Source organism: Prionailurus viverrinus, chromosome A1 (genome assembly GCF_022837055.1).
Source record: "Prionailurus viverrinus isolate Anna chromosome A1, UM_Priviv_1.0, whole genome shotgun sequence".
Classification (NCBI taxonomy): Eukaryota; Metazoa; Chordata; class Mammalia; order Carnivora; family Felidae; genus Prionailurus; species Prionailurus viverrinus.
The window spans coordinates 125,879,259-125,892,074 of record NC_062561.1 but is presented as its reverse complement, the minus strand read 5'-3'; the positions used below and the strand labels follow the sequence as shown (position 1 = coordinate 125,892,074).

The 12,816-nt window shown below is 40.1% G+C and overlaps 1 protein-coding gene across 4 annotated transcripts in view; it reads left to right on the top strand.

The window, feature by feature from the left end:
• The window catches only part of MIER3 (MIER family member 3), a 194,106-nt gene that overhangs the window by 111,889 nt on the left and 69,401 nt on the right, over positions 1–12,816 (top strand). For 2 of the 4 annotated variants that reach the window (XM_047864619.1, XM_047864611.1), the window contains exon 4: positions 7,872–8,109. The gene's annotated coding sequence lies outside the window, so the exon portion shown is untranslated. Of the gene's footprint in view, positions 1–3,943; positions 4,017–7,871; positions 8,110–8,658; positions 9,006–12,816 lie in introns of those variants that run through there. The other 2 variants (XM_047864627.1, XM_047864634.1) reach the window with 2 other exon arrangements.

Genomic DNA, 12,816 nt, shown 5'->3' with positions numbered 1-12,816 from the left:
AGAAGAGATCGCTTCCCTAGTGATGTCGACAACAGTGGTGCCCCTCAGGACTCAATGGTAGCAGAGCCATTGGCAGCGTTCAGTTTATAGCAGTAGTAGCTGCAGCAGCAATGGCACCCAACCAGGCTGGCATGACCTTGGCAGTGGGCTTAACTGCTTAGCCCACCTCAGTTCACACTCCTTTCTTTTTTTCTTTCTTTCTTTCTTTCTTTCTTCAAAAATTTTTAAACATTTTATTTTATTATTATTTTTAAAAAGTTTTTTTAATGTTTATTTTTGAGAGAGAGACAAAGCATGAGTGGGGGAGGGGCAGAGAGAGAGGGAGACAGAGAATCTGAAACAGGCTCCAGGCTCTGAGCTGTCAGTACAGAGCCTGATGCAGGGCTTGAACCCACAAATGCAAGAGTATGACCTGAGCCAAAGTCAGCCTTTCAACCAACTGGACCACCCAGGCACCCCTGCACTCCTTTTCTCTCTTTCTTTCTTCCTTCCTTTGTTTCATGTTTATTTTTGGGAGAGACAAAGAACACTCTTGCACTCAAGAGCTGGAGAGGAAACAGAGGATCCAAAGCAGGCTCTGCCCTGACAGCAGCAAGCCCAATGTGCGGCTCAAACTCACAAACCGTGAGATCATGACTTGAGTCAAGGTCAGAGGCTTAACCGACTGAGCCACCCAGATGCCCCTCACACTCCTTTTCGGGGCTAGATTCTTTACGTTTCCTTATGATTAATTCCTACTTTGCTTAATTATCCCAAATCTTCATTATGTGAAGCCAAGTTCTCTGGCCAGTACAAAAACCAAGTGGAGTTTTCAGGAATGTTCAGTCCATGTTCATTCTTCCATACCTGCCTCTAACAGAGAGAAGTTTATCTCTTTGTCCTCTGGGAGAAAGCCCACTTGCTTGATAGAAGAGTCCACACCTGGCCATGAAGTATGTTGGAAAAGGTCTTCAAGTGCTAGGATATAAAAGTATATCTATCTCCCTTTCCCAGCCTCATTGCACTGCTCCTCTGCCTTGACATGGATTTATTTGGCATGAATTACTTGCCTACTTGATGACATTCCTCTCAACTTTCTAATGCTTTGGTATTCTAAAGTCTTGATTTCTTTAGCCCCCAACTTTCTCTCTGAATTTGATTCCTCAGATTTCAGAAAAGTTGCAGCTGTGTTCCTGCCAAGACATTTTTGGAAGCAAGCAGCTGTCTAGTGCAGGTTTTAATTCTTGCTATTTGGTATCAGAGGTAACTTGTGTGTCTTTTTAAATCCCTGTTTGCCTTAAATAGATTTTAGAAGGAAATGCTATCCCTTAGCTTAGCTGCAAACCTTTACCCCAGGACAAGAATATATGATTACATGGAGTCCAGAGCTTTTGTTTTGACAGGAAACTTTCTTCTCATTCTTTACCATTTGCAAGATCCAGAACTGTAACGGTAGGAGTTTTATTTTAAGGTCAGAACATCTGTACTTTTCAAAAGACCTTCATTTTGAACTCAAGACTCTCAATGCCATGTTTTTCCTCCAGGTGCAACTGAATGGGTCACCTGTACAGTCTGGAGAGGTGAGCAGAGATGGTGTTAATGCACACAGGAAGTAGGAGGCTATGCACTCCAATAGGAAACATGTCCTATGAAATAGCAGGAGCCAGACTTCCTGGGAAGATGTTTGCTTGGCAAAGCGCTGTCCTATCACTGACACTGCTTGATCTGTTATAGGTGACTTTGGAATATTAATTTAGAATGATAGGGAAAGATACCAAATTTCACCTAAAGAAGTGTTTTAGTATGTATCAGAATTATCTGATTACTAGAAATATAGATTGCTAGGCACCACACTAGACCTGAAGAGTAGGAGTATTTAATATTTAGGTAAATGTGTGTACATGTGTGTGCATGTGTATGTGGGTTGGAGGTAGGGAGTTTGGTCATATTTAAATTAGTAAAATGACTTTAATAAGGGCATAAAAGGTGGGGCGCCTGGGTGGCTCAGTCAGTTAAGCATCTGACTTCTGCTCAGGTCATGATCTCATGGCTGGTGAGTTCAAGTCCTGCATCAGGCTGTGTGTTGACAGCTCAGAGCCTAGAGCCTGCTTCGGATTCTGCGTCTCCCTCTCTCTGCCCCTCCCCCATTCACTCTTTGTCTCTATCTCTCTCAAAAATAAACACACATTAAGAAACTAAGGGCATAACAGGTAAATCCAAAGTAACTAATGATCAAAATTAGTAAATTATGCCAATATTGAACAATTGCTGAATTTTAAGTAGCGTTTTTCCATTATTAAGTTAAACTTTTTATTTTGAGATAATTTGAGATTTAAATGCAATTGTAAGAAATATTGCAGAGCGATTCCATAATCCTTTTACCCCTTATCCCTAATGGTAAAGTCTTACAAAACTATGGAACAGTATCACAACCAGGACATGGACATTGATAGAATCAAGATACAAAACAAAATATTTCCATTACCACATATCTCACAATGCTTTTTTGTAATCAAACTTGCTTCCTACCACTTACCCTGTTCCTTGACTCCTACCTATCACTGTTTTCCATTTCTCTAATTTGTCATTCAAAAATGTTGGATAAATGGAAACATTCTGTAATCTTTTGGATTTTTTTTTCCACTCATCATAATTCCCTGGAAATGCATCCAAGTTGTGTGCATCAGTAGTTTGTTTCCTTTTTTTGTTGAGTAGTGTTACATGATACGGGTGTAACATCATTTGTTTAACTATTTACTCTTTGAAGGACATCTGAAATGTTTCCATTGTGGGGCTATTATGAATAAAACTACTGTAAACATTAGTGTACACATTTTGTGTGAACATAATTTTTTATTTCTCTGGTATAAATACCCAGGGGTGCAGCTGATGGGTAGTATAGTAACTGTTTCATTTTTAAAGAAACTGCCAGACTCTTTTCCAGAGTGGTTGTACCATTCTACATTTTCCACCATCACTGCATGAGTGATTGGATTTCTCCACATCCTTGGCAGCATTTGGTACTATCGGTGTTTTGGATTTTAGCCGTGCATGGTGGTATTTCTTTGTGGTTTTAATTGGAAATCCTCTAGTTGCTAATGACGTTGAATATCTTTTCATGTGCTATTTTTTTTTCCATCTGTGTGTCTTCCTCAGGGAAATGTCTCTTTATGTCTTTTGCTTATTTTTTAATTGCATTGTTTGTTTTTCACTATTGAGTTTTGAGATTTTCTTATGTATTCTAGATACTATTCATTTGTCAGGTTTGCAAATATTTTATCATACCCTACAGAACCTGGGAACTGTGCAAATAAAGCCAGTCTAGTGTTTTTCTAGTTACATTAAGATCAAGAACTTGTTTCATGTAAAAGCATCCATTCCTGTGATATCTACCTGCCCACTGCAGCTCTGGTGACTAGAGAGACCCGAGTGCCCCTAGAGGCCATGTCTGGTAGTGCCAGCAGCTCTCAGGCCTGGCAAAGGTTTAAGTTCAGGTGGCCCTGAGGAAGCTCTGTTCCTGAAAGCTTTGCAAGTTGGAATCAGGGACAGCTGCAGTGGTTGACCCATTCCTATTTGGAGATGTGTTTCCAAGGGCAGAGCAGAAGAGTGTTGGAAACCAGAACAGTCAACAGATTAGCCTGGCAGGTGATAATAGGATTGAGATAGCTCCACACGGAAGAATCCAGATACAGAGTTAAAAAACATAAACTGAGAAAGAAGAAAGGCTGTGAAAATGGGGCTGTATTCATCTGGGTGCAGTAGAGAGAGCTTTGAAGAATCACTTCTTAAGAATTTATAATAATCACATCAGCCATTATCTCTAACTTACAAAATAGTAACAGGTACTGTATAAGTGCTTTCTACAGGCCAGGAATTGTATAGTGCATTATATACACATTATTGCTAATCTTTGTGTAACAGGTAAAATATCACGAGCATATTAAACCAATGTATTTTTGTCCTAGATAATCTGTGGGGCTAACTCACTTTATGGATCCCATCTCTAGAGCCCCTCCTGAGGTATTTAGAACAAAGAGGTGAGTGTCATAGTACAAAGCAGATAATACTTCCATCAAATGGTTAGGCCATGCCTAACCAGGGTTATGAGTTTGAGTCCCACATTGGCCATGGAGCCCACTTAAAAACAAATAAAGTAAATAAAATAAAATAAAATAAAATAAAATAAAATAAAGTAAAATAAAATAAAATAAAATAAAATAAAATATTTAAGAAAAGAGAAAGATAGAGAGTTTTTTTCTCTTTGCTCCTTAAGGCTGACCCTTGGGCTAGGGTTGCAAACATCCAGTCAGTGTTAGAAATATCCAGAGATCCAAAGAATATCAGGCTTGGTGACTTCCTTCCCTAGGTGCTTTCTTGGGCTGGGAATCTTTCCTCATGCCTGGGAAAGATTGTGGGTGAGGAAGGGTGATTGGAAGAAGCTGTGGCTCCCTGGGAAGAGCACCAAGGAGTAAGCCCACCTGTACTCTCCTCCCTCCTTCTGATGGCCTTCCAGGGCTACTCTCTGGCCAAGTAACAACTGGAAGTCAGTAAGCAAAGGAGCCACAAAAGTAGTCCATAGTAGTCAGTCTTGGGACAAAGAGTAGGGTGGAGGAGAATTTAAATAGAAGGGACAAATGGAGGACAGGGGGAACACCTGCTTACCTTTATCATCTCTCTCTCTCTAGCTCCCCTATTTCCAACACACGCACATGCACACACACGTACACATGTATGCACTATAACCCAGCAGCTCTAACAGTTTTCCCCTGTGGATCATTGTCACTGTGCTGTGGAGCTTTGCATATGCAGTTCCTGCCTAAATCATCTTTTCCTTCACCTACCATCATCCTTCCAGTTTCAGTTTAGACATCATTTCCTCTGGGAAGCCCTTACTGGTCTCCAAGCCTAGGCTGGATACCCCTCCTCTGTGTTCCCACAATAATCATGGTTAACATATTTAAATTTATACAGTGGCAGACACTGCTCTAAGTAAATCTTAACATGTGTTAATGCATTTATTCTTTGAAGACTTATCAGAAATATACTATTATATATATTCAATTTACTTTCAAGAAAACCAAGGCACACCACAGCTTGCTGATCAAGGTCATACAAGTAATGAGTATGGGGCCTACATTTGAGTTCAGGCAGACAGGAACTGGAGCCCATGATCTTAGCCACTGTGCTAAGCTGCTTTCAGTTCACAACTGTATTTATCCCTAGACCATTCACAGTGCCTAGTACTTAGAAGGTACTCAGTAAATACTAGCAGATTTAATTAGTTAGTTAGTTAATTAATCTATGTAGGACAGGAGTCATAAGTCATTTTTTTTAGAACATCTGGGTGAGAAGGATTTGTTACCTAGCTTTTGCTTTGTCCCTAGGAAAAGCTTAAGTGAGGTTGTGTTTTAATGCCCAAGATCTGGCTAAGAACTTCTGATACACCAGAATTTATTATCCTAGTTGCTCTTGGGGGAGTTCATGTGTCCATATGATGGAGGATCTTACAGTATGATTTCTGCAAAAACCATTAATGGTATCCACTTCAGCAATTATATTTATCATTTCCCACCTGGGGATTCAAGCCCTAGCCTTTGCTCACATGGATGTGCAGTAACTTATGGATCTGCTGTTGTGTCTGACGCCACGGTTTCTGCAAAAACCATTAGTGGTGTCTGCCTCAGCAATGAGGTACAGGAATTGGCTCATGGAAGAAATCAAAGAAAAGAGGAAGGTAGCTGTGTGGATGAGCTGTGGGAAGATGGTCTAATATACAGGAAGGAAACAGCTCTAAGGGGGAAACAGATCAGATTCAATTAGATGAAGTGTTAAACTGAGATCTTGCAAAAGTGAAGAGAATAAAAAAACTAGAATTTTAGGGTATACTTCCAAATGACAGGCACCATGCTTTACATAGATGATCTATTTAGCAATTCAGAGGGATATTTTTTGGTTTACAAATGAGAAGACTGAAGGTCTAAGAGTTTAAGTGTTTGCCAAGGTTATTCAGAAATAGGCCATGGTGAAATCCAAAGCCTGTGCTCTTCTACTGCTCATAACCTCAAGGTACCTCAGCTTGAGAGCTCCAGTGTGCCAAGTCCTGGAGATGTACCATTGAAGAAGGCACATTCACAGCCTCAAGGATCACATTAATCTTTGTGAAACATGCAGTGGTAGGATGTGATGGGAGTGCAAGGGCATCAACTCATCTTGGTGGAAGTGGAAAGAGACACTGACCTTAAGGAAGGTTTAAGAAGGAAGTGAATTCAAATGGAGCCTTGAGACACCAGGGATTAGCAAGGAAAGGAAGTAGGCAGTATATTCCAGGAAGAAGTTAGAGCTGAAACAAGTGCCTAGAGATCTCCCAGAACTCCAAATAGATCAGCAGGAAGCAGGATGATGACAAGAGTTAAGGCAGGACTGATAAACAAGGGTTCAAATGTGTAGGGCCTTGTGTAATATGTAAAGGATTCTGGACTTTATCTGGTAGGCCATGAGGAGACAATAGAGTGACATCACCAAATATGGAAGGATCACCTTGCTGTCATGTAATGAATGAATTAGAGGGGTCAAGAATGTGGGCAAGAATGATAGCTTAAACTAACATAGTGACACCAGGAAAGAGAGGGATATTCAGCAAATATCAAGAAGGCAGAGTCAACAGGACTTGATGAGTAAGAGACAGTGAGGAAAAAGGGAAAGAGGGATCAATTAGGATGCCATGCCTTTTGGTTTGGACCACTGAAAGGTATTGGCATTCACTGAAGTAGGGAAATCAGGAAAAGGAGCACACTTGGGGCTGATTATATTGACTTTAATTTGGGACATCCAAATGCAAAGACCTGTTGCTTATATGGGTATGGACCTCAAGGTGGAGACCTACCCCGAATAGAGCAATTCAAGCCATCAACATGAAGATCTTTGTTTCCAAACTTGGCTAGGAATCAGATTTGCCTATGACGCTTTTTGCAAATAACATGTCTAACTTCATCTAAGCCTGACTAAATCAAAATTCTCAGGCGGCAGAATCTACATACATATGTTTTTAAAGAGCTCCTTCAGGATTCTGATGCTCTGCCAAGGTTGAAATTTACTGATATTGATGATAGCTATGAAAGTGCGGTGCTCAGACTTCCTTCAGGTGAACCTGGTCTGAGAAGCACACTTGACTGACAGACCCAGCTGACCACCTCTCCCCCAACCTTTGAATCCTGCACTGTGTTCACACCAAGGCCACACTTCCCAGCTAGCCATAGGACTACTTAAAAGGCAACTTTGGCTCCAGGATTCCCTGTGCGCCTGACTGAAACTGTCTTAGAACTCGATGGCAGTCTGAGACTCTTCCTACTGATTTTCCTTTACCCTCTTCTTTCATAGGTGAGTTGTTGAAATGATATCATGATCTAAATTCTTTTCCCAACTTACTTCTGCTGCCTCTCCTTTATCCTTCACAGATATTTCTCCCAATAAATCTCTTGCATATCTAATCACATCTTGGTGGATGCTTCTTGGAAAACTTGAACTGACACAGTGTGGATGATACTTTAGGCATAGAAATAGCAGTGATCATCCAGTGTAGAAGAGAGAAGGTCCAAAACAGAGCTCTGAGGGTCATCTACATTCACAGGTTGGACAGAGGAAGAGGTGACTACAGAAAGAGGTTAATAACTGGGTGCCTGGGTGGCTCAGTTGATTAAGCATCCAACTTCAGCTCAGGTCATGAGCTTGAAATCCCTGGGTTCAAGTCCCACATCAGGTTCTGCTGTCAGCTTGGAGCCTGGAGCCTGCTTCAGATTCTGTGTCTCCCCCCACCCCTGCCCCTCCCCAGCTTGTGCTCTGTCTCTCTCTCAAAAATAAACATTAAAAAAAGTTTGTTTTTTTTTTTTTTAAAGAGAGAGACTGAAAAAAAGTGGCCAAAGAAGCAGAAAGGAAACAGAGACCATGACTTTACAGAAGCCCAGGGAAGAGATCTTCAAAAGAATGACATGGTTAATATGGTCAAATGCTACAGAGCTCTAATACAGACTTGCAAGAGTCCCCTGGATTTGGCAATATGGATTGGAATCTCAGTGAGAGTCACTTCAGTGGAGTGAAAAGCCAAGATTGCAGCAGCCAAGGAATAAATGACAGGTGAAGAAGAGGAGATAGTGAGCAGATACGTTTTTGAAAGACGAGAGAGCCTGAATGGATGTGGAGTTGAGAATGGGTGTATTTTTTAAGATGGGAAATATTAGGGCCTGTTTAAATGCTTTCAGGAGAGGGGCGCCTGGGTGGCGCAGTCGGTTAAGCGTCTGACTTCAGCCAGGTCACAATCTCACGGTCCGTGAGTTCGAGCCCTGCGTCGGGCTCTGGGCTGATGGCTCAGAGCCTGGAGCCTGTTTCCGATTCTGTGTCTCCCTCTCTCTCTGCCCCTCCCCCATTCATGCTCTGTCTCTCTCTGTCCCAAAAATAAATAAACGTTGAAATGCTTTCAGGAGAGCAGTAGTGTGAGGGTACGAGTGAAGATACAATATTGAGAGATGGTAGAACCAAATGAGATCAGATTACAAGTAGAATAGATTTGGATAAAAGGCAGGACATCTTTCCCATTTTGGCAATGGAGAAAAGGAGAAAGAGGTACAGACAAAAGTAAATTTGTGCATTGAGTAGAACAAAGTTGAAGGTGTTCCCAAATGATGAATTCTATTTTCCTTAAGGTGAAGTCTCTTACAGAGAGTGAGAAGTGATGGGATATAGATTAAGAAAAGGAGGGAGAAGTTTCAAATGATTTCTGTAGAGTGGGAGTAAAGCTACCCAGACAACAGAAGGATTGCCATATACTCACTGAGAACCTGTTTGGAGTACATGAATTCTGAGTGGCCTGACTATAAGTGTTTGTATAATTTTTTTTTTTTCCCATCATGGCTAACAGACGAGGTGTGGAGCACAAAGGCAAGTGGTTGCGTACTTCAGTCATGGAGTTTTCCTGGGCATGTGTGATGGAAGAATCAAAAAAGAAGGCAGTAGAGGAAACTGGATGGAGAATGGTAAAAGTGATTTGTGGGGTCTAGATTAGATAGAAAAGTAAATGCAGAGAGAATGAAGAAACAAGAGTCAAGAACAAACAGTGCGAATTCCAGAATGAGAAAACAAGATAGGACATTATTATCCAAGTAATGGCATATAGAGGTGGAATAATTTTAGGTGGTGGTGAGACCCAACGTATGTCAATTGAAATAGGTGAAGGTGATGGTATTTAGAGTTGAATAAGTAAAGAAGCACTGGATGGGTCTTTCATATAGACATTGAAGGAACCATCGATGATGATAGACTGGGGGAAAGAGGGAGATGATAGATGAAAAGCCAAGGTTCACAGTGAATGATGGGACATTTGAGGAGGTCAACAAATAAGAGAGATGAGGAAGGGAAGACAGTAAAGCCAGGCTTTGGGCCTTCAAGGAAAAGAGGATTTTACTTAAGGATGGAAGAATAATGCCCTGAATGCATCATTGCTTAAGGAAGATGCTGTCAAGATAATCTTTTGACCTCAGAGTACATCAGGTATAGCAAACTAAGAAGCAACTCTTCAGAGGGTGTCAAGGCAAGACGTTTTCTTTGGAAAGGTCTGGGTTTCAGGTTAGGCAAGATACTTAGGGAACACTTGGTGATGTTGAAAATCCTGTGGAATTTATGCATAAGAAGTAGTTTCCCAAGAGTACAATGGGAAGAGGAACAGTAGTGGTTGAGGCAAGAGAAAGGAAGGACAAAATAGTATGAGGAAGAGTCTAGGAGAGAAGAGATGACAAAAAAGGTGACATGGAAGTGAACCATGTTGTACTAAAAGTAGGGCATCTGGAAGACTTAGTTTCCACAGTGGCTTTATGTATAGGAGGGACTTAGTTTTCTGTACAAAGTCAGGCATGGCCCTGGTTGATTATAGTTCCAAGAGGAATCTAGTTTAGATGAGCCCATGAACAATAACAGTACCATAGTTTCATTTTAAGACAATATGAATCATGAGACTATGCAATAAATAACAGCTTTTAGGGGAAAAATAAGGAAAGAATATATTTACTACCCAACCTGATTTCAGAAACATTACAGTATAAAACATACATGCCTTAGAGTTAAGAAAATATGAAAGCTGGTTCTGTATAACTTCTTCATGTTTTTGGTTAGTGGAGGTGAGGGACACAGTCTTCGATGGAACATACTTTATTTCTTAATTAAATAAATGAGGAAGGTGTTGAGAGATGGCCATTCAAAGAAAATAAGAGGAGAGGAGATGAAAGGTCTTCATGATGTTATCAAGAATTTCCAATCACTGATTATTCTAGTTTGGGCTGGTCTTTGTAACTGCAATATTGGGTTTATACAAAAACTTGGTATCTTCTCCTAAGGGATTCTAAAACATTGAGGGTTTTCAGTTCTTTGAAATGGGTTTCCTGGCTGAAGCCAAAATCTTGATAATTTCTCAAATTCTCTATCAAAGTGACTATTCTGTCATATTTCTTCTATAATTCTTGTTTTTCTCTTCACCCAGCCAGTTGAGGATAAAGTTGTTTTGTTTGTTTGTTTGTTTTTAAATAAGTCTTCATTTATTCTTTCTCTGAAACTTGCTTCTTTAAATCCTAACGTAAAAAATTAACCTAAAAAAATTTCCTGTTTTTCTCTGCTTTGATATTTACATATCAAAATGAGCATAATGCTGGAGTGATTTGTATGCTCTAAGAGGCAAAACCAAACCCCTACTTGGTGTAATTTACTCAAATGCCAGATTCTCCTGGGGAAACTGGGCTCTCTTTACAACTTGATTCAAATAACTACTCTGATTCTCAATAGCTTTTATGAAATTACCATGTAGAGCCTAAATTGGTGCAGCTGAATTAAATAAATATCAGAGCTTAACATTCTTAATCGCAAACCTTCAATTTAACCAACCGTTTATTATAATCAAAAAGCAATCAATATGTTGATTGTGGTGACATGCAAAATGGAGATAGAATTATTAGTAATTACCCTATATTTGTAGTTCAGTGTGATGGAGAAATAACTGGAAAGAAATTTTGAAGCACACTATAGTTAAAGGACTGGTTGCTATGTTTTGGAGCAGCATGCTATATTGATTGTAGTCTTTAAATAAATTGAATAACATAGGTTGCTGTCAAACATGTGAATTATTCATGAAGCAGAGTTTGGGAACATTAAAGCAGATACTGTTTATGAATATTCAAATGTGTTAATGTATAAACGACTGACCCAGCATTCTTGCATAAAGAAAAGATCTCACAAGCAAAGTGGAAATCTATTAGGCAAACTCACTGTCTTGGGTCACTCATTTGAAACATAGCCTGCTTATGTGAGAGATGGGGAATGAAGCCTGAACTCCTAATCAGAGAGGAACACTTGGTGACATTAAGTTTTTTGCAGGTTCCAGGAACCTCGGAATTGCTATGATCACATTTATGATGTGACTCTTAGATCCCGTCCTATTAATATTTGGACCTATATAGCAACATATATTTGGTTTGCTTTTTCAGTCCTATTTATGAAAGGATGTAAGGAAATTACAGAGCATTCCATTTTTGAGAAATCCTTAATGAGGAGTTTCTTTTCTCTGAATAAGTCTTCACAGTGCTCCATAAACTATATGTTTTATTTTTCTATTTTTAATGTTTTTTATTTATTTTTGAGAAAGAGAGCGTGCAAGTGGAGGTGGGGCAGAGTGAGATGGGGACAGAGGATCTGAAGCAAGCTCCGAGCTGTTGCTGACAGCAGACAGGAGGATGGGGGGCTCAGACTCACAAAATGTGAGATCATGACCTGAGCTGAAGTCGGGCATTCAACCGACTAAGCCACCCAGGCACCCTTATGCTATATGTTTTAATATTTATGAGGTTTCATTAGGAACAAAATCCTTATTTCCTAAAAACTCTGGAAATCATTGAGTCTTGGGAAGATATATTTTAGTAAACGATAAAATAGAGAATTTGTCTGATATTATCAGACTATGCAGGGTCTCATAGGAAGGCAGTTGTTTGTGACCAGTTAGGGTGACCAACTGACACAGGTTGCTTGGGACTCAGGGGGTTCCCAGCACATGGGACCTTCAATTTGAAAACATGGTGCATTCTCAGGAAAACCAGGATGAATTGGTCACCCTACCAACCATACCAATTTGACCAGAGGAATCTCCTGGGATGTGGAACTTACAGTGTTAATACCGGGAAAACTCTTGGACTGTTGGCTCCTCTACCCAAACTACAAAGTGAAATGGACAGATTTGGGGTGGGACAGTTGATAAAGTTTCTAAAAGATGAATTTACAAAATTAGAAGCTAACCTTTTAATTTACAAAAGAGTAACAAATTTCCCTATGAGTAGAATTTTATGTATATCATCTAGGATACCCTATCCCATCAACCACATGGCTGAATTTTTCAATAGAATATTTCAAATGTATGAATCAGAGCTAAAGAAGGGAGATTCTGGAGTATGAATTTCTGAATGTTACTGCATATTAGAATCACCATAGGAGCTTTGTAAGAATATGAATCCTTGAATTGTACTACTAGAGGTGTTAGGGGTTGGATGGAGCTTGGTAACTGGAATTTTATAAGCTCACAGAAAACACCACCCAAGTTTAGGAACAACTGAATGGGGACATATTTCATTCAGGCTAAGGTGGGACCTGATGAATTATTCCTGTCCTGCCGTAGGATACACCTCTTGGGTAACCATGATTTTCATGTCCCATGTGATGCAGTGAGCTCACTGCCTCTCAGCTTCTGGTGTCAGAAACCATTGGTTCACTTTTGACTCCAGTGCTTAGAAACTGAAAACTTAAAGCAGATCCCTG